The sequence below is a fragment of the Durio zibethinus genome, chromosome 8 (assembly GCF_047325235.1).
Source record: "Durio zibethinus cultivar Kanyao isolate XHJ-2024 chromosome 8, ASM4732523v1, whole genome shotgun sequence".
Taxonomy (NCBI): Eukaryota; Viridiplantae; Streptophyta; class Magnoliopsida; order Malvales; family Malvaceae; genus Durio; species Durio zibethinus.
In genome coordinates, this window is record NC_143169.1 from 27534702 (window position 1) to 27554270 (window position 19569).

Sequence of the window (19569 nt, forward strand, 5' to 3'; positions counted from 1 at the left end):
GTAAAAAATGGCCCTTGATGTGGGTAGTTACCTTGAACATTATTGGCACATACTGGCCCTTGGTGCAATTAGTTGCCTCGAACACCATTGGTAGATACCAGGCCATGGTGCAAACACATACTTGACCACCATCGACACCTATAGACTTTTGGTGCAAGATTTGCTTGTTTGCAAAAAGTATCCCCATTTCAAACACTTTAATGTCTATTGCTACCATATTTGTAAAATATCTCGTACTCTTTAGAGGGTGGTTGTTTAGGCCCCACTCTTTTCCCCATAAGGGGACTAGGTGTGTGCAATGGGCCTATCATTGTATACATCCATGGCAACATCCCTAGAGCAAATCTAGGTTGTGTATGCCTTCTAGCCATGTTGTTTGGTGACTGGTTTCTATGGTGAACCACAAGCACCCATCACCTCAACCAGTTGGCATGCATTTGGAAAAAGGGCCTGACTATGTTGATTTCAAGTTTATGCCTATGGTTGATGCTAATCTTAAGTCTATGCCTACGATTAATGCTACCCCAAACTATAAACTAAGTCTCTGAATTAGGTAACTACTCTTCAAGGTGGTGCAAGTGGAAGCTAAGGTCGTGGGCTAGGTCTAGCCAAGTCTTTTAAGTATTTGGATGTTTTGTAATCCCTTCTCATAGACCACAAAAATACCTTGGCCTCGCTAAGCCCCTGTATATGTCATATGTTGGGAGCTTAAGCCTAGCTACCATGTAGCCTTAGGTGGGAAACTACCATCCATAGGCCTAAATCAGCTTTTTTCCTGACTCTTTGCCAATCACTTTTGCCATGCCTTCCATTAGCTCCCTAAGAGCTTAGGAGAAAGCTAGGAATGAGGGTTAAAGCAATTGTAACTTTTGTTTACATGATACTAAATGCAATTGCTTAATGCCTAAGTCTATGATATGGTTCTTCTTATTTATGTAGCTTCTAACTTGTTGACAAATGAGAGGAATGGCTTTTATTTATATTTGAGCCTTTCTAACACATATGACCCTTATTGATCCAAATGTGTGGCCCTTATAGGCCTTCTAGACCCTTTCATGGTCCCTAAACACTTCCTAGGTCAACTAAGGGCTTTGAAAAATCTAGCTTGTTCTATGCTCCCTACTAAGCCTCAGGTCTAGAAGTGTCCAGGTACTCTCACTTAGTGCCCGCACCTAGTAGGTTCTAAAACCTTCCCCATCTATTCACTGCTCCACATGCAGCTAGGTCCTTTTAAAGCCTTTCTTATTTAGGTTGCCTACTATTTTTCCTGCCTGATCCTTTTTGAAACCTTTAGTACCCATGTACATGGCTAGCCTTTAGGCTTATCTAGACTTTTTTGTGCTCGTGCACCTAGCTTGTCTCTAGGCTAATCTAGAGCTTTATCTACTTGCTTGCCTGTGCCACTCTTTTGAGGCATTCTAGATCCTTCCAATGAGCAGTCCTCATTCTCGTCACTAGGCTACTCACCCTGCTGTGCTCTTGCACCTTAGCCTAAGCCCTGATCTACACACTTAGGCCTCGTATATGCCTTTAGGACCTTATTCTTTATCCTTCCAAATCCTTTGCCCACACCAACTCAAACAAGCCACATCTCTTAACCCACTTGGCTTATGACTTGCACATGAACCATGACATATGCAGTCGATGCAGCCCAAGAACCTAAGAATAAGTTAGGCAATGTCTTCTTGGGCTGCTGATAATAAAGTTTATATGTCCGATCCTAACCAGACCAAGCATCGATGGTGTCGTGTCATTGTTGTTTATTGGATGGTAGGTATAGTCTCATAGCCTTTGCTTATGTTTTTCTTATGCGAAGCTGTTGTGGCGTAGCCTCATATGTCATTTCCTCCACTTGCTTGTTGTGTAATTGAATGGGTGGGTTATGGACTGATGTGTGTGGATCCTACCACTTGTACACAATGGGTATATGAGTGGTGTTAAGGTTGTACATGTTGGCAGACTCTATGATCACTGCATTGAACTATTGACCCATCATCCTCTTCAATCTCCCTCCATGAGGTCATAGTACCCTAAGGGTGTAATCAAGATCCTGTGCTGCATACCTAAATTGATGAAAACTAGATGTCTTGCTATCCTTTATTGGTCTTATGTTTTTTGGGGCTATAGGTCGAACCTCAATCAAGGCCCATGTCCCAAGTATGCCACCCAAACCTCTGTGGCCACATTGGTGCATTGGTGTTTGATAGTGCTTCTAGATGCAGAACATTTTGTAAACACGGGCTCTCAACCCTTGTTCATCCAACGCAATACATTTTATGTGCTCGACATGCATGATGCTTCTGCTCTGTGTTAGCTCTCTCTGTCATTTAGTCGGTGCATTAAGGCTCATGTAGTGCCAACATCTTGAAGGAATGCTACCTAGTTGATCTTGCCAATAGTCATATGCTTGTCTAAAAGATTAAGCCATGCATGTGTCAGTTCAAACTAATTCAGACTATGAAACTGCGAATGGCTCAACAAATTAGTTATAGTTCGTTTGATGGTATCTATTACTCAGATAACCATAGTAATTCTAGAGCTAATACGTGCAACAACTCTTGACTTCTGAAAGGGATGCATTTATTAGATAATAGGTCAATGCAGGCTTTGCCTGTTGCTCTAATGATTCATGATAACTTGACAGATCACATGGCCTTTGTATTGGTGATGCATCATTCAAATTTTTGCCCTATCAACTTTTGATGGTAGGATGGTGGCTTACTATGGTGGCAACAAGTAACAAAGAATTAGGGTTTGATTCCAGGGAGGAATCTTGAGAAATGGTAGCAAGTGTGCAAATTACCAAATCCTGACTTGACGAGGTAGTAACAATAAATAATAATACTAAGCTCTATGAGTCTGGTAATTTGAAAGAGTGCAGTCTAAAACCCTTAATAAGGATCCATTAGAGTTCAAGTCTAGTGCTAGTAGTTGCAATAATTCCAGCTCTAATAATGTATGTTTATGTTGCTGCAATTAAAAAACTTGTAGTTGAAACTAAGGTTGGGTTATCCGGTCTACCTCATGGTGAACGTTGGTCTACTCATCCCTACTGCCAGTGATGTACTCCTAGCCTTAACTAGTCGAGTCATTCCTCTAAAGCTGTTACTTTGAATAAATTAAAGTGCTCAAAGTAAGCCTAAGATTGTATACATTAGCATGGGATAACATCATAGGATTTTAGTCCTATTGTGTTAGCCTTTGGGATCGGAATAATGATTAACAGGGATAGTCAAGGGCATTCATATTTCATAGTCAGAGGTGAAATTCTTGAATTTATGAAAGATGAACAATTACAAAAGCATTTGCCAAGGATGTTTTCATTAATCAAGAATGAAAGTTGGGGGCTCAAAGACAATCAGATATCATCCTAGTCTCAACCATAAACAATGTTGACCAAGGATCGACAGTGTTACTTTTAGGAATCCATCAACACATTATGAGAAATCAAAGTCTTTGGGTTTTGAAGGGAGTATGGTTGTAAGGCTAAAACTTAAAGGGATTGACATAAGGGCACCACCAAGAGTAGAGCCTGTGGCTTAATTTAACTCAACATGGGGAAACTTACCAGGTCCAGACATAGTGAGGATTGATAGAATGAGAGCTCTTTCTTGATTCTATAGGTGGTGGTGCATGGCTATTCTTGATTGGTAAAGCAATTGGTCTAGTTAATTTCATTAATGAATGAGACTTTAGCCTACTAACTAGCTACGAGGAGGTCATCCTTCATGGCTAGCCTCTTAGAGGGACTACGGTCGCTTAGGCTAAGGAAGTTTGAGGCAATAACAAGTTTGTGATGCCCTTAGATATTCTAGGCTGCACATGCGCTACACTAATGTATTCAATGAGTTTATATGGCACTGTCTATAGAAAAGACCAAGCCAAGGGTTCTCATTGAGACAAGGAGCAGTTTTAAAGCTATTGAGACTAAGTCAATATGTAAGGTAGACCAAGCATAAAGGTGCAAGATAGGTCCCAGGAGTAGGACCATGACCCAGAATGGATGCGTAGGCATTGAAATGAGCTCAGGAAGCTTAAGCTAGTGGATTTGGTTTAGTAGCTTTCAGACAGACCCAGGTGCAGGTGCAGGTGTATGCCCAAGCATTGGTAGAACCAAACCAAGCACAAGCCTAGAAAAAGGCCCCACATAGGCACTGCTAAAGAAGGAGTCCAAGATAATTCAAACTCTTTTTTAATAGAGTCCATGTAAAATTAGAACTCTTAAATGTAATCCTATTGTAATGTCCTATATATATTGGACTCTTTGTAAGCTTAGGATAGGAACTATGTCAGCCTTAGCTATAAATAAGAGGTGCCCCCAACCTTATTATACACTTCACAACTTGAGTAATACAAGTTTACTCTTGCCTATCTCTATCATTCACTTTAGCTTTCTATTAAACAGTTTATATATAGCCTTATCTAGCAGCAAATTGGGGCAACTAGCCTTGAAGTTTTGAGAGCCCATTCATCTATCCAATTAAAGGCTTACCTAGGATACTAGATGAGTCAATTCTTGGGTCCTAAAGCCATACAAGTCAATGCTTAAGTCTCAGCCCATGATAAGTGGTATTAGAACAGGTTCAAAATTGGTTCAAAGTTAGCAAAAGCTAGTCCATAGTGATCAACACTATGTGCCACAGTACTAAAGTTAACCTTGGAAGGAAGTTTTGAACATGTTGGTGTAGGCATTCAATTTTATGGTGTGGGCATCGTAGGTCATTTTTGTGCTTGTGTGGTAGTGATATGCCCCCTAGTGCACAAGATACAGGTGTACAAGAATGTAGACTAGGTGTTCAATTGATTACTATTGTGGTACTATAGAAGTGCTAGGCATGGTGTGTAGGTGTATAGACTGGTGCTTGACTGAGAATGCAAGGCTTGTTAAGTCAATGTGCAAATTGGTGCTTGACAATGTGTGTATGTTGGTGTGTTGTGCCAATAGATAGGTGTACTGGTTCATTGAGACCAAGACTAGATCATCAGAATGTGCAAAAGGTTGAGGTACTCTCTTTGGTTTTGTAAATTATTTAAGGTTGTGGCATCACTATGGAAAACTAAACCAAAGGCTAGGGTAAAGGCCTTAATAAGTGCCCACCTATAGACAAAGTAAAGAAGGCTAGATTGAAAGACATGGTGAAGTCCCTAGATACCAAATTGTAAAAGTTTGAGGTGACTATTGTTGAATTGAGGTATAGGTTCAAAGATAGGGAAGGTTCCTTGAATGAGGTATTAGAGGTGGTCATGCAATGGAATGAGGCATTAGAGGCCATGGTGTCAACCTTGCAAGAAAAGCTAGCAAGGCTTAGGGTTGATCATACTACATTTCAAATTGCCATAGTTGTTGGTGTGGGCTTAGAACCTAAGGTGGTGGTGGCTAAGCAGTTTTTAGATGCTTAAAAGCTAAGAGTCAAGACCATGTTGCAACAAAGAGGTATGTAGGAGTCAAGTTAGGCCAGTGTTGTTGTGGAATCAAAGTCTTAGGTTTATTAGACCAAGTCTCCAAAGCCCAAGGGAAACAACCAAGTGGGGGAGACACCAGTGTTTGTTCCTTATGTGAGGAAAGGGCTATGAGAAATCCCAGATTTTGTATGGCAACTACTGCTACTAGTAGGGATAAAGAGAATAAGCCCTTGAGTTACGTTTTATGTAATAATCAGCATAGGGTGAAAGAGTGCTCGAAGTGTACAAGGCCTTCAACTATCAACTACATAGAGAAGTTGTTTGTAGGCAAGAGTAGTAGTGGTGATGAGCACTAAGAAGAGCCCAAGGTGATGCGGCTCGGTGCTTTTTGATTTTGTTGAAAAGGTAGAACCTCTCTAGGATATGACAGTGAAGTGGTAATGGAGTGCCATAGCATTAGTCCCAAGGTGCAGCCAGATCCCTCCAAAAAAAAGTTTGTAGCAGGCAAGTCAAAAAAAGTAGATGAGACACTAGACGTGCAGGCGAAAAGGACTAGTGCAGCATAGGGTTGATGATACTCAAGAGAACAACTAGTAGAGTACTTATTTAGGTATGGGACAGACACATGGGAAATCTAGTTCAAGGAGACAAGACAAAGTTGATTTGCATAAAGGCATGCAGTTTAGATGCAATATCCCTCTAGTAATAAAGGTGTTGCTAGAATGAGTGTGGAAGAATGTCACAGTCCATAGGAAGGACCAAGCCCAGAGGTTCTCACTGAGAAAGGGAACAATTCTCACTAAGATAAGGAGTGGTTTTAAAGTAATAAGGATTAAGTTAAAATGCAAGGGAAACTAGGCCCAGAGGCGTAATAGAGGTCTTAGGGGTAAGACCATGACCCATAATAGGTGCATAGGCATCGAAACAAGCTTAGGGAGCTCAAGCTAGGGGATCTAGTTCAATAGCTTTCAAATAGACCTAGGCATAAGCACGTGAGCAGGCCCAAGCATAGCAAAACTAAACCAAGCATAGGTCTGAAAAAGGGCCCGACATGGATACTGTTGAAGAAGGAGTCCAAGTTAATTCAAACTCTTTTCTGATAGAGTTCATGTAAAATTAGAACTCTCTAATGTAATCATATTATAATGTCTTGTATATATTAGACTCTTTGTAAGCCCTAGGATAGGAACTATGTCAGCCATTGGTTCAAGAGGCCCTTAGCTATAAATAGGAGAAGCCCTCCACCCTTACTATACATACCATAACTTGAATAATACAAGTTTACTCCTTCCTATCTCTGTTGTTCTCTTTAGCTTTCCATCAAGCAATTTATGTGCAGCCTTGTCTAGTAATAGATTAGAATGGTTGGCCTTGGAGTTTCAAGTGTCCATACATTGATCTGGTTAAAAGCTGCTCTAGGATACCGAATGAGTCAATTCCTAGGACCTAGAGCTACATAAGTCAGAGCCTAAGTCTCAACTTGTGACATATAGCCTTAGCTAATAGGCCCAAGTAATATTTGAAATTTCATCGTCATGGTGATAGATCATTTCAATTGTTGGTCTTCAACGAGGAATTCCTAGTAGGCATGAGTCATCAGCTCACATTGACTACATCATTGCCTTTTGTACACACTACCCATCACTCCTACTAATTGAATGGTCTGATAAAGTGTTTGGATCATGGCAACATGATAGTTCATTGCCCACGATGTCTCAAGAAGTCCATCGAACCTTACATTTGGAGAAAGGAAAAGTCATAACAAGGTTTTCATATGTGAACTTGTGAAAAGATCATTGTTGAAACTTGCTTAATGAATGACAATGCATTAACAAAACACTAAGGGGGTAAAGGTACCTTCATACCTCAAGCCCTTTCTTGCCTTAGCTGTGCATGACAGTCGATTCATTTCACTTTCTAAGTAGGTGAAACTATTAATATCATCACTTACAGTTGAATAATGAACCCTTGGTGCTAATCACCCTAGGGAACCATAATGAAAAAGAGCATGTGTGCCTTCTCCATCCTATTCATGATGCATACATGGGCGGCATATGACTCTTTTTTTTGTGAAAAACCAAAACAACTCTCAGCAATGGATATCTCAACTCTCGTATCGATGAAGAATGTACTAAAATGCGATACATGGTGTGACTTGTAGAATCCCGTGAACCATTGAGTCTTTGAATGCAAGTTGTGCTATAAGCTATTAGGCTGAGGGCATGCCTGCTTGGGTGTCATGCACTATTTCCCCCTCTAAACCCCTACCCATTAAACTCTACAGTAAATGGCTAAAAATTGCCCCTCATGATCTGATCAATCTTGGTGGGGCTAAAAGCTAGTTGCCAGCAATGATAGCATCGTGATCATTAGTAGTAAAGCTTTTGGCATTCCTTAACTCTGGTGACACATGCTCATTGTCCATTTAGACCCCATTGGACCCTTCACATCACTTGATTGATGCTAGCATCATGATCCCAAGTCAAGTAGGATTACCTGATGAATTTAAGCATATCAATATGCAGAGAAAAATAAACTTACCAAGATTCCCCTTAGTAACAACAAGCAAACCAAAAAGAGCCCAACATGAGAATCGGGTGCCCACGATGTCTAAATTGTAGTTTACAGAAGTGTCCTCAGTGGTGGACCAGGCCTAAGTCCCCATGAAAAGGGAGCCAGAGAGACTGAGAGCCCTATTGTGCCTAGACCCTATCACACTATGAGGCACTATTTGCAAGTCGGGTTGTTTGGGTATGTAGCCCTGATAGGGTAGTAAATTCCATTAAAGGTTGAATATGGGTGAAAAACTGATAGAGAACAAGTATCATGAGGGAAAGATGAAAAAGACTTTAAAATGAGAGTCAAAGAGTTCTTGAAATTATCAAAAAATAAGTGAAATGAGGGCCGATGATGCATCTTGGTTAAATGTGGACCAGCAATAGTTGATCCATCGATTAGCTAGGGCTGGACCATTATGGGTCATGGCGGTGGCCCGAACCCAAGCTTTCAATATGCCTATGGAAACATCGTTACCATGATTATAAAATGTAGCACATGCCATCTCAACATGCCTTGACGCTCACGTGCTCTTAACATAGGCCTGTAGGTACCTCATCTGGCCCATCTTGAAACATGGACCAAAGAGTCTAACATGTTTGTGAGTCAATGGGGTAGAAAACCTATAAGACACAAGGAAGCTAATTGGTGGGATCCCTCACAAGTGAGCTACTGATCGACCTTGATCTTTTGAGAAAGGTTTGAGTGTAAGCATGCATGTAAAGACCTAAAAGATAAGGAACTATGCTTGAGTGCGACAAAGCCAAAGGAAACTATGGTGGAGGCCCACAATGATACTAGCATGTAAATTGTTCATCTAATTTGGGTATAAGGGGGAAAGACTAATCAAACTATTTAATAGTTGGTTCCCTTTAAAGTTTTCCTTAGGATAGTTAGAGCCTTTAGTGAATTCCATCAGGTAAAGCTAATGATTACAGGCATCAAGGTCGTAACACCCTCGACCTATTCTTAAACTTTAAATAGGTAGGACGGTGCGACTTTATTAAGCCATGCCATGAAATTGAGAGCTCCAAGTGGGCCATTTTTGGCAAGCAAAATTGTTGATGCAGGATGAACTAGAAGCCAAGTTATAGTGCCCAACTTTGCACTAACCTAGAACCCATAAAGTGTGTTGGTTGATTAAGATAGTAGAACAGTGGTCATGGAAGTTGAAATTTGCTAAAGAGTGTGTAACAACTCACCTACCGAGTCAACTGGCCCTGAAAATGAATGACGCTTAAGCACACAACCTATACTCGACTATTAGGGCAAGGGCCAAGCCCCAATGAGTAAGAAGGCACATGGTCATTACAAAACCTAAGGCACGAGCTTGGGTCGAGTAGCCATCAGTGTAGATCTTGGCATTAGTAGTAAATATTCAAATGAAGACTTTGAAGGCCAAAGAGAGGAATGGTTCCATGTGAATGCCACTTGCATATAGGTTAGTTGATCCTAAGAGATGGGGAAAAATAGTCTAATAGTGCATCTAGCATAAGCTTTGAAAGGAATAAGGTTAAAATTCTTGAACCAAGATGCAGCGATTGATGGCAACGTTAGAGAATCTAAAAACATTGGTTGGGTCTTCAAAAAGAGTTATCTTTTTTATTTCATGGCTTCCCCACCTTGGAAATGACTCAATTGTAGGTAGGGTTTGGTAGCCAAGTGAGCAACATATGTTGCTTAGTGTCTAGTACACCCCTGACAACCTTTCAAAATTTGGAGCATCGAGTGCCATCCATGTCCGATCATACTCATAACCACATCAAGTCTCCAAGGTAAACAACCATTGGTCAATGGAACAATGTATGCACAGGAAGTCAGCAAAATGGATTCATAACCTCAAGAAAAGGATTAGCTCTAAGGACTGTGCATGGGGGTCCTATTCCTAAACCCTTCGACTATCAATGCACTATTGAGCTACTCCTATGGCAAGAGCAAGTCACCATATGTCGGTCGAGAGCCTTCCCCAAACAATGAATAGTCAACTTTGAACTAGTATAAACTAAGGGAATCTGACTATTTAATTAAAACAAAACATTACGATAGTCCCTACAAATGCTTACATAATATGATTTTTGCCCAGTGCTTTGAATGTCTAAGTGAAAAAATTCAACCAAGCATAGGTAAACGGCGAGAGTAACTATGACTCTCTTAAGGTAGCCAAATGCCTTGTCATCTAATTATTAATGCACATGAACGGATTAATGAGATTCCCACTATCTCTATTTACTATCTAGTGAAACTACACCCAAGGGAATGGGTTTGGTAGAATTAGTGAGGAAAAAAGACCCAACTGAGTTTGACTCTAGTCTGACTTTGTGAAATGACTTGAGAGGTGTAGGATAAGTGGGAGCCTTCGGGTGAAATTGAAATACCACTACTTTTAATGCTACTTTACTTATTCTGTAAATCAAAGGTAGGGCATGACCCCTTCTTTTAAACCCAAAACCAACCTCGATCAGTCAATCTAGGTGAAAGACATTATCAAGTAGGGAGATTGGCTGGGGTGACACATCTATTAAAAGATAATGCAAGTGTCCTAAGATAAGCTCAATGAGAATAGAAATCTCATGTAAAACAAAAGGGTAAAAGCTCATTTGATTTTAATTTCTAGTATAAATACAAACTATGAAAGCATGGCCTATCGATCCTTTAGACCATTAGAATTTGAAGCTAGAGGTGTTAGAAACCACATGGATAATTGGCTTGTGGTAGCCAAGCATTCATAGTGACTTTGCTTCTTGATCCTTCAATGTCAGCTTTTTTGATCATTATGAAGCAAAATTCACCAAGTGTTGGATTGTTCACCAACCACTGGGAATGTAAACTAGGTTTAGACTATCATAAGATAGGCTAGATTTATCTTACTGATTGCAGTGTTGCAATAGTAATTTAACCTAGTATGAAAACAATCATTGATTTGTACAATAAGTCATCGCACTTGGTTGAAAAGCCAAAGGAACAAAGCTACCGTGTGCTAGATTATAACCAAATGCCTTCCAGGAAAAATCTAGGCTTGCAATGATGCATGTGCTTGTCACCCAAATGTTGACCCACAGTAGGGGCCAATGCCCTCAAGGGCTTGTGTCCTAGGTGTAGCCCTCATAGCGAACAACCACATAGGCCTCCTTAGAGCTCAATTCCCATCAAGTGGTAGGTAGAATCCTTTATAGATGACTTCAATATGTGATGGGATATTGTATATGGTAGAGTAACCCTGCTACCACATTCATTAAGATTCAACCCTTTATTGCTTCAATTTGTCCCTCCCCTCACCACACCCACTAAAGTCCTCTCACTTCATTTCTTTACACCATACCCTTCTAGGGTTAGGGATGAATGGTGTTCTCCTTTGCAATAGATTCGATCAGGTATTTGTTATAGCCACCATGTAAACTACAATTGAATGCCTTTGGTAGTTGCTACAATGATAGCCTCACCTTTGGTGTGGGCACATGCCTCAAACTCCATCAGTGTACACCAGCCCCTGGTGTAGGTTGTTGCCTTGAACACTATCGATAGCATGTGGCCCTTGGTTGGTGTAGGCAATTGTATCCAATACCATCGACTGATGCTGGCCTATTGTTCCCCCAAACACCATTAGTAGATGTTGGCCCTTACTATGGGATGTTGCCTCAAACACCATTGCCAAATACTGGCACTTGATTTGGGCACTTGCCTCAACCACCGATAGTGCAAGCGGGTTCTTGGTGTAGGTTGTTGCCTTAAACTCTTCTTAGTAGATGCTGGCACTTGGTAGGCATGTATACTGTGAACCTCTCACCCATAGCGCTTGCCTACCCTTTGATCACCATCAGCACTAAATGATGCTCGATGCATACGTCACATGCTCTAATCTTAAGCCAAACTCCATGTAACCTTGGATAGGGAATTGACTCTGTTTGCCTAAGTTAGCCTACAAAAGTCAAGTGCTTAACATAATTCCAACTTGTCAAAAATTGTGCTACAGTATTGGGCCTTTTAAAAGCCCACAAATCTAATCCTCCTAGGACTATGTTGAAGTGTGCCCATACCTATGTCTAACTATGCACCCATACCTTGATCATCAGTGCCCATAGCTAGGTCTGATTGTGTGCTCATGCATCACTCACCAGCACCTACACCTAGGCTTGGCTTAATTCTACTGAACTTGAACATTGTGCCTAAGCCTCTAAAGTCTTGATCACTACCTATACCACTAAAAAAGGCTAGTTCCTCATGACCTAGGCCTCTAGTAGGCCTTAAGGCCTAGCTCTCTAGCTATTAAACCTATCTCGCTAGAATTGGAATTGTTCATCGACTCAGAGAGAACCCTTAGGCCAAGGCCAGCTTATAAACCATGACACGTGTCACTAGTTGAGACTTAAGCTTTGACTCATAAGGCTCCAGGACCTAGGAATGGACTCATCCAACTTCCCACATTAGCCTTCAACTGAATTGGTTCATAGACGCTTAAGACTTCAGGGCTAACCACCCAAGCTACTACTAGACAAGCCAGCATATAGGGTGTTTAATGGAAAGCTAAAGAGAACAACAAAGATAGGCAAGAGTAAACTTGTATTACTCAAGTTATGGTATGTATAATGAGGGTGGCACACCTCCTATTTATAGCTAAAACCCCCTTAAATCAATGGTTGACATTGTTCCTATTCTAATGCTCACAAAGAGTACAATATGTATAGGACATACAATTGGATCACAATGAATAGTTCTAAATTTCGTTGTCTACACCTATTTTGGTTTTGCTTGCACATAGGCTTACTCCCACACTCGTGCCTAGTTTTGTCTAAAAGTTGCCAAACTGGATCCCTTGGCCTGAGCTGCCTAAGCTTGTTTCAGTGCCAACAAACACATTCTAGGTCATGGTCCTACATATAGGGCCTCCATTGCACCTTTGGGGCTAGTTTCCCTTACATTTTGACTTGGTCCATGTTGTCTTAGAACCACTTCCTATCTTAGTAAGAACCCTTCGAGAGTAGAATGCATGTGCAAACTAAGCCCCGGTACAGGTGCACTAGGCCTTGGTATGGGCACACCAGGCCATAGTAGACCCAACTATCATTAGGCCCAAGTAGACTTAATAGATAGAACTTTCTAGAAGGATCTGGAGACTCCCATGATAGTATAGTTCCCCACATAATTCAAACTCTTGATGTATATCTCATGTAATCTCTTTATAATCTTGGACACTATAATAGCCATTGGATTGAGTCAATCCTAGCCATTGATTCATGAGGGCTTCAACTATAAATAGAGGGCTGCCCCACCCTCATTCGGTATACAAAAACACTTGAGTGAATACATGTTATAGCATTTCCAAACATCTCTTGCTTTCTAGCTTTTTCTAGCTTTATATTACCTTTCAGTGTTCTTTTGAGTGCTCATTGCTTGAAAGTGTTTGCATGCTAACTTAGGCATACTAGGAAGGAGTCTAGCCTAAGGCCACATGGATCATTTGGTTTAAGTCCTAGGCCTATGACACATGCACATGGCTTAAGCACTATCAGGACATGTAGGCCCGTGGTTTTAGCATATGTTTTAACCACCATCAACACATGCTAGCCTTTGTGCAGGTAGTTCCCTCAGACACCATCAACATATGCTAGGCTATGCACCATGCACACCACGATAGACAGTAGGTGGGCTCAAGCACATATTCATATTTCTGCCATGCTAATGTCATTTTTATTGCTTGTAAATTTGTATAAGTGCTCACTAGTGCCCACACCTAGGCCTGGTTCAATTTTGCCAAACATGAACATCATACTTGAGCCTCAGGAGTCTTGATCACTACTGATACCACTACTTTAGGCTAGTTCCTCATAACTTGGGTCGCTAGTAGGCCACAATGCTTGGTCCCTCTGGCTGTCCCTATCTCACTAGAACTGAAACTGCTCCTTGACTCAAAAAAAACCCATAGGCTTGGACCAGCTTGCAAACTATGACACATGCATATGCCTTAACCACCATTAATACATCTTGGCCCTTAGTTTCGACATATGCTTCGACTACCATCAACACATGTTATGTCATACACCATCCGTGGGTATCCTAAGCTCGAGATGTGTGTCATGGGCTCTAACCTAAGACTCAGAATCAGTATGGCCTTAGGCTTGGCATCACCTTCTTCTAGCCTAAGTCAACCTAGATCATAAGTATGCAGGCACTAGAACAATGGGAAGGACAGAATGCATAAGTTTGAGAAAAATAGAACAACAAAGGAATTGCTAGAATATACTCTATATTTTACCAAAGAAAAAGTGTAAGATGATGTACAAAAGAGGGTGACGTAACCCTCTATTTATAGTTGAAGTCCCCAGCTACACTTATGGCTAAATCTCTAGAATCAAGGAATTACAATCAATCAAAGATCACACAGATTACATTAATACACGATTTCTACTTCCTGATTTTTAAGGTCAACCAAATCTTTCAAAAGGCTCCTACTGAGAAGATCTTGCTACACACTTCCTCTCTTGGGCCTTCTTAGATGTGGTACAGGCATCTTGTAAGCCTGGCCTTGGTCGTGTGAGCTAGCCTGTATGCTATGCAAGCAATTTAGACTTCTCTCTAAGGGCTAGTGTGCAAACCCTTGCCAATGCTCCTGGTGTGCGAGCCTCAACCTTGGCTGCTTGAGCCTATACTCTTATCTTGATTGGTAGCTCTTCTGCCTTATTTCTTGATCAACTATGATGTTGTGGACCTCTTTCTCATATAAGGCCCAAGCTCTCAATGGCGTATGCTTTGATTCTACCCATCCTGGATCTTCTTCATCCTTAAGAAATTGTTTAAGCATGCTAACTTGGAACATCGAGTGTACCTTCAACTTGGGTGGCATATCTAACTTGTAGGCAACCTTGCCTACTCTCTTGACTACTCAGAAAGGTCTTTCATACCTCTGGACAAGGCCTTTGTGTAGCCCCTTATGGTGTACAATGGGATGCAGCTTCACCAACACCAAGTCTCTTACTTGGAATTGCATGTCCCACCTATTCTAGTTTACCCACTTCTTCGACCTCTTTGCCACTTTGTGTAGACAGACTTTGGCCAAGTCAGCTTGCTTTTGCCAAGCCTTGGCAAACTTGTATGCTATTGGATTTGGCCCTGCATAACCTACAGCAATTGAACTGAGTGTTAGCGGTTGTTGACCTATCATGATCTCAAATGGAATCTAGTTCATTACCTCGCTCCTTTGCAAGTTGTAAGAAAACTAGGTGACATCTAATAGCTTTGGCCAGTCCTTTTGTATGGCACTCACATAGTGCCTGAGGTAGACCTCTAATAGCCCATCACATACTCAGTCTGCTCATCGGTCTACAGATGTATGCTAGTGGAAAAGTTCAAGTCTGAACCCAATAACTTGAATAACTCGATCTAGAACCTACCCATGAAATGCCTATCCCGATCACTAACAATGGTCCTCGACACTCCCCAGTACTTCACCACATTTTTCAAGAACAATCAGGCTGCTTCCTCAACTGGGCACTCTTTGGTTGCTAGAATGAAAATCCCATACTTGGAAAACCTATCCACCACTACCATGATGCTTCCAAACCCCTCTGCTTTGGGTAGATTGACTATAAAGTCCAAAGTGATGCTTTCCCATGGTCGTTCTAGCACTAACAATGGCTTCAAAAGATCACTTGGTTTCTTGAGCTCTACCTTGTCATGTTGGCACATAAGATAAATTTTCACATAGGCTTCCACATCTTCCCTCATGTACAGCTAGTAGTATCAGTCATCTATCAAAGCCAAGGTATGGCTTATCCCTGGGTGTCCAGCCAACCTCGAATCATGGCACTTATGCATGACTTCCCTACGAAGCATCCCATGCTACGGCATAAATAGCCTACTGCCTCTAGTGTACAATAAACCATCCTACAACCAAAATCACCTAGTCTTACCTTACTAGGCGTACTCTATGAAAGCCTTGGCTGTAGGATCATGCACAAGCCCTTCTTTGATGCACGGCACCAAAGACCCCTCTGGTTGGCTAATGGTAGCAAAGTTCACCTTTTTGCTCAGAGGGTCAACCACCAGGTTTGCCCGCCCTTCTTATACTCTATTTGGAAATCAAACTTCATAAGAAAATCTAGCCATTTCACTTATTTTGAAGATAGCTTTTTCTATGACTGGAAGTAATTGGTCACCATATTGTCCATTTTGACCACGAACCTTGACCCCAATAGGTAATGGTGCCAAGTGCGTAAGTAGTGCACCATTGCAGTCATCTCTTTCTCCTGGGCTATGTACCTATGCTTAGTCTTATTGAGCTTTTGGCTCTCAAATGCAACCGAATGTCCTTCTTACATCAACACACCCCTATTGCATAGTCCCTTATTGTATATTTTGATGCGTCTATATGCACCTCATACGGCTTGGCATGGTCTGGCAAGGCCAAGATTGGTTTCTCGATCATAGCATGCTTCAACCGATCAAAGGCTTCCTAGCACCCTGCACTCCACTCCCATGCTTTTTCTTTCTTGGGCAAGTCAATCAATGGCATGGTTATGGCTGAGTGGCCTTTGATGAAGGGCCTATAGTATTTGACTAGCCTAAGGAATGACCTCAACTCAATGACCTTGGTTGGTGGTTCCCACTCCAAGATGGCATGCACATTGCCTTCATCCATGCGAATCCTGCCACCTCTCACTTTATGGCCTAAGAACAGGATCTCCTCCTGGGCAAATGAGCACTTCTCCTTCTTGACATATAGCTTGTGCACCTACAACACCTCGAATACCTGTCTCAAGTGGTCTACATGCTCTCCCAACATCTGGTTGTAGATCACAATGTCATCTAGATAAACCATAACAAATTGATCAAATAACAACTGAAGTACCTTATTCATGAGTGTATAGAAGGTTGCTGGGGCATTGGTGAGTCCAAATGGCATGGCTAAGAACTCATATGAGCCATACCAAGTGACATACATTGTCTTAGGCTTATCTCCCTCCATGATTCTGACCTAATAGCAGCCCAACCTCAAATCCAGCTTGGTGAACCACCTTACGCTCCCAAGTTGGTCAAACAATTTCAGAATTAGTGGGATAGGATTCTTGTTCTTGATGGTCAGCTTGTTCAAAGCCTGGTAATCTATACACAACCAAAATGACCCATCATGCTTGCATTAGAATAGAACGAGTGCACCATATAGTGTCTTAGATGGCCTGATAAAGCCAGCACCAATCAACTCTTTAAGCTACTTTCTTAACTCCTCCAACTCTAGTGGGGACATCCAGTAAGGGGCTCTAGTTGGTGGCTTGGCCTTGGGCACCAGCTTGATCTTGTAGTCTACTTCTTTCTTATGTGGTAGCTTGCTAGGCAGCTTTGTGGGCATCACATTGGTAAAGGACTCCAGCACTTTTACCACCTTCAAGGGAGTATTGGACTTTTCCTCCCTCGGCTTTTTATACTTCAGGGCTACCAAGAAGGTGTTTTCTTCCCTATTCACTGCCTTGGTAAATTGAATGGCTGACACCACCTTAGACTTAATCTCGAACCTTTAGCTCAATGGTAAAAGGCATTGGCACTATGCATCTAGAATGTAAATACAATTGGCAAAAGGCACAAGAAAGGTATTAATCCGAACAAGGAAATCCAACCTAATCATAAACTCATAGTCATCTAAGGGTATTACCTCATTGGTTTCCTTGCCCTTGTAGTCTCTAAGCTATAACTCCACTCCTCGTGCTACTCCAATGGCTAGAACTTCCATGGAGTTCACTATCTTGATGGTACTAGTCCTTTTCTACCCCTTCAATCAGAGCTTTTAGGTTTAAACCCATAAAATAAACAAGTGTGAGGCACTTGTGTCCACCAGTGCACTCACCTTTTGACTTGTAACCATCATATCAACAAACATCAAGCCCTTTGGTTTGTAGCTCCCCTTATTTTGGATAGTATTAAGCACCAAAGACCCAAGATTTGCTACCCTTACCATTGGCTCCTCATCAAACTCTTTGTCTACAATAGCCAGCTTACCCTTTTATGGGCAGTTACAAGCTATGTAGCTCCTTCCACATCGATAGCATATGAGCGGCTCTCAATCCCCTTTTGCCATTCACTTCCCTGCTAATGGCTTCATTTTGCCATCTTTGTCCAAATGGTCTCGATCCCCATCCTTGGACTGCCAGTCACAATCCCTTCCCTTGGATTACTTCTCTTGGCCCCTCTTGTCCTTGCACTTTCCCTTCAGCTTGAAAGACTCAACTTGTTCAATGGTTTGAACTCCTCCAAGGACTCAGTAGTAGTCATGGCTTTAGCCAAGTCATGAACTCCCTACCTTTGTAGCTCGTGCTTCTATCATGGTCCTAAAGTGAAGTCAAGAATCCTACATCAGTTAAGTACTAGAGTTGGTCTTGGGATATAAGGGTTCACACCTCTTCCTTCTTGTGAGGGGCCTTTTGTGGGACAAAACTATAAGGCCAGAAGGGCCAGAGTAGATAATACCTTACAAGGGTGTGAACCATAGTAAATAGGTTGATCTAAGACGTTAGATGAGTGCATAATTAGATCTTGGAGCCACATGGGCCTGGAGATTAAGTCTTGATCTGTGACAAGTGAAATCAAAGCCAACTTTATAGGGTACTAGAGATGTACCACGGAGGACAGTGGGACCTTATTAGAGTAGGGAAAGATGTCATGATCCTAAAGTGAAGTCAAGAATCTCACATCAGTTAAATACTAGAGTTGGTCTTGGGATATAAGGGTTCACACCTCTTCCTTCTTGTGAGGCACCTTTTATGGGATAAAACTATGAGGCCAGAAGGGCCAAAGCAAACAATACCTCACAAGGGTATGAATCATAGTAGGTAGGCTAATCTAGGACATCAGATGAGTGCATGCCCGGGTCCTAAAGCCACGTAGGGTTAGAGATTAAGTTTCAATCCATGGCACTTCACCCACAGCTTCAACCTATCCATGAAAGCAAATAGGCCTTCTATCTCACTCAGATCCAAAATCTAAAGCATTAGTTCAGAGAATTTTGAGACATAGTCCTTTATCTCCCCTTACTGGGTAAGCTTGCACAACTTCGCTTGGGCTTCATCATTGGCATACTTTAAGTAGAACTACTCTCTGAACTCTTTTCTAAACTTTGCCCAGGTTCCAATCATGGCATGCCATGCCTCACATCATCACACCTGCACCTTCATCACAAGGCAACATTAGTAAGATACATTGATGCAGTGCTTACCTCGGTAGCCTCATCGTACATGCTGATAGCCTAGAAGTACTGCTTCATGCCCCATAAGTAGTTGTCTACTTCTTTGGTAGCCCTAGTCCCCTTGAACCCTTTAGGCTTGGGGATCTACACACGGGTCTTAAATGCTCTAACAAACATGCCATTCCCTATGGCAGTCTTACACGCAGCGAACTCACTCCTAAGCTCCTTTATCTCTTTACACAGGGCCTTTATGCCATCATACATGGTCTCCACTTAGGCTTTCAAGGTCTTGTTCCTTTAGGTGATCACATCCAGGCCTTGATTGAGAGCAGCTTGTAACTTACCCTTGAGCTCCTCTTCCATGGAGTCTAGCGCTTTAATATGAGTCTCCACATCATCAAGCTTCTCCTTCATGTCACCCATAGTCACCTCTCCCTTGGACA

The 19569-nt window shown here is 41.7% G+C and overlaps 1 non-coding gene and 2 pseudogenes across 1 annotated transcript; all 3 read left to right on the forward strand.

Annotated features, from left to right (window-relative positions):
- Positions 1-2379: 2379 nt before the first annotated feature.
- On the forward strand, positions 2380-3466 carry LOC149517787 (18S ribosomal RNA; annotated as a pseudogene).
- Positions 3467-7487: 4021 nt separating this feature from the next.
- LOC149517788 (5.8S ribosomal RNA) lies at positions 7488-7643 on the forward strand. Its single transcript, XR_016344679.1, has one exon. It is a non-coding gene; the product is annotated as a 5.8S ribosomal RNA (ribosomal RNA).
- Positions 7644-7875: 232 nt separating this feature from the next.
- LOC149517789 (25S ribosomal RNA) lies at positions 7876-11223 on the forward strand (annotated as a pseudogene).
- Positions 11224-19569: the final 8346 nt, after the last annotated feature.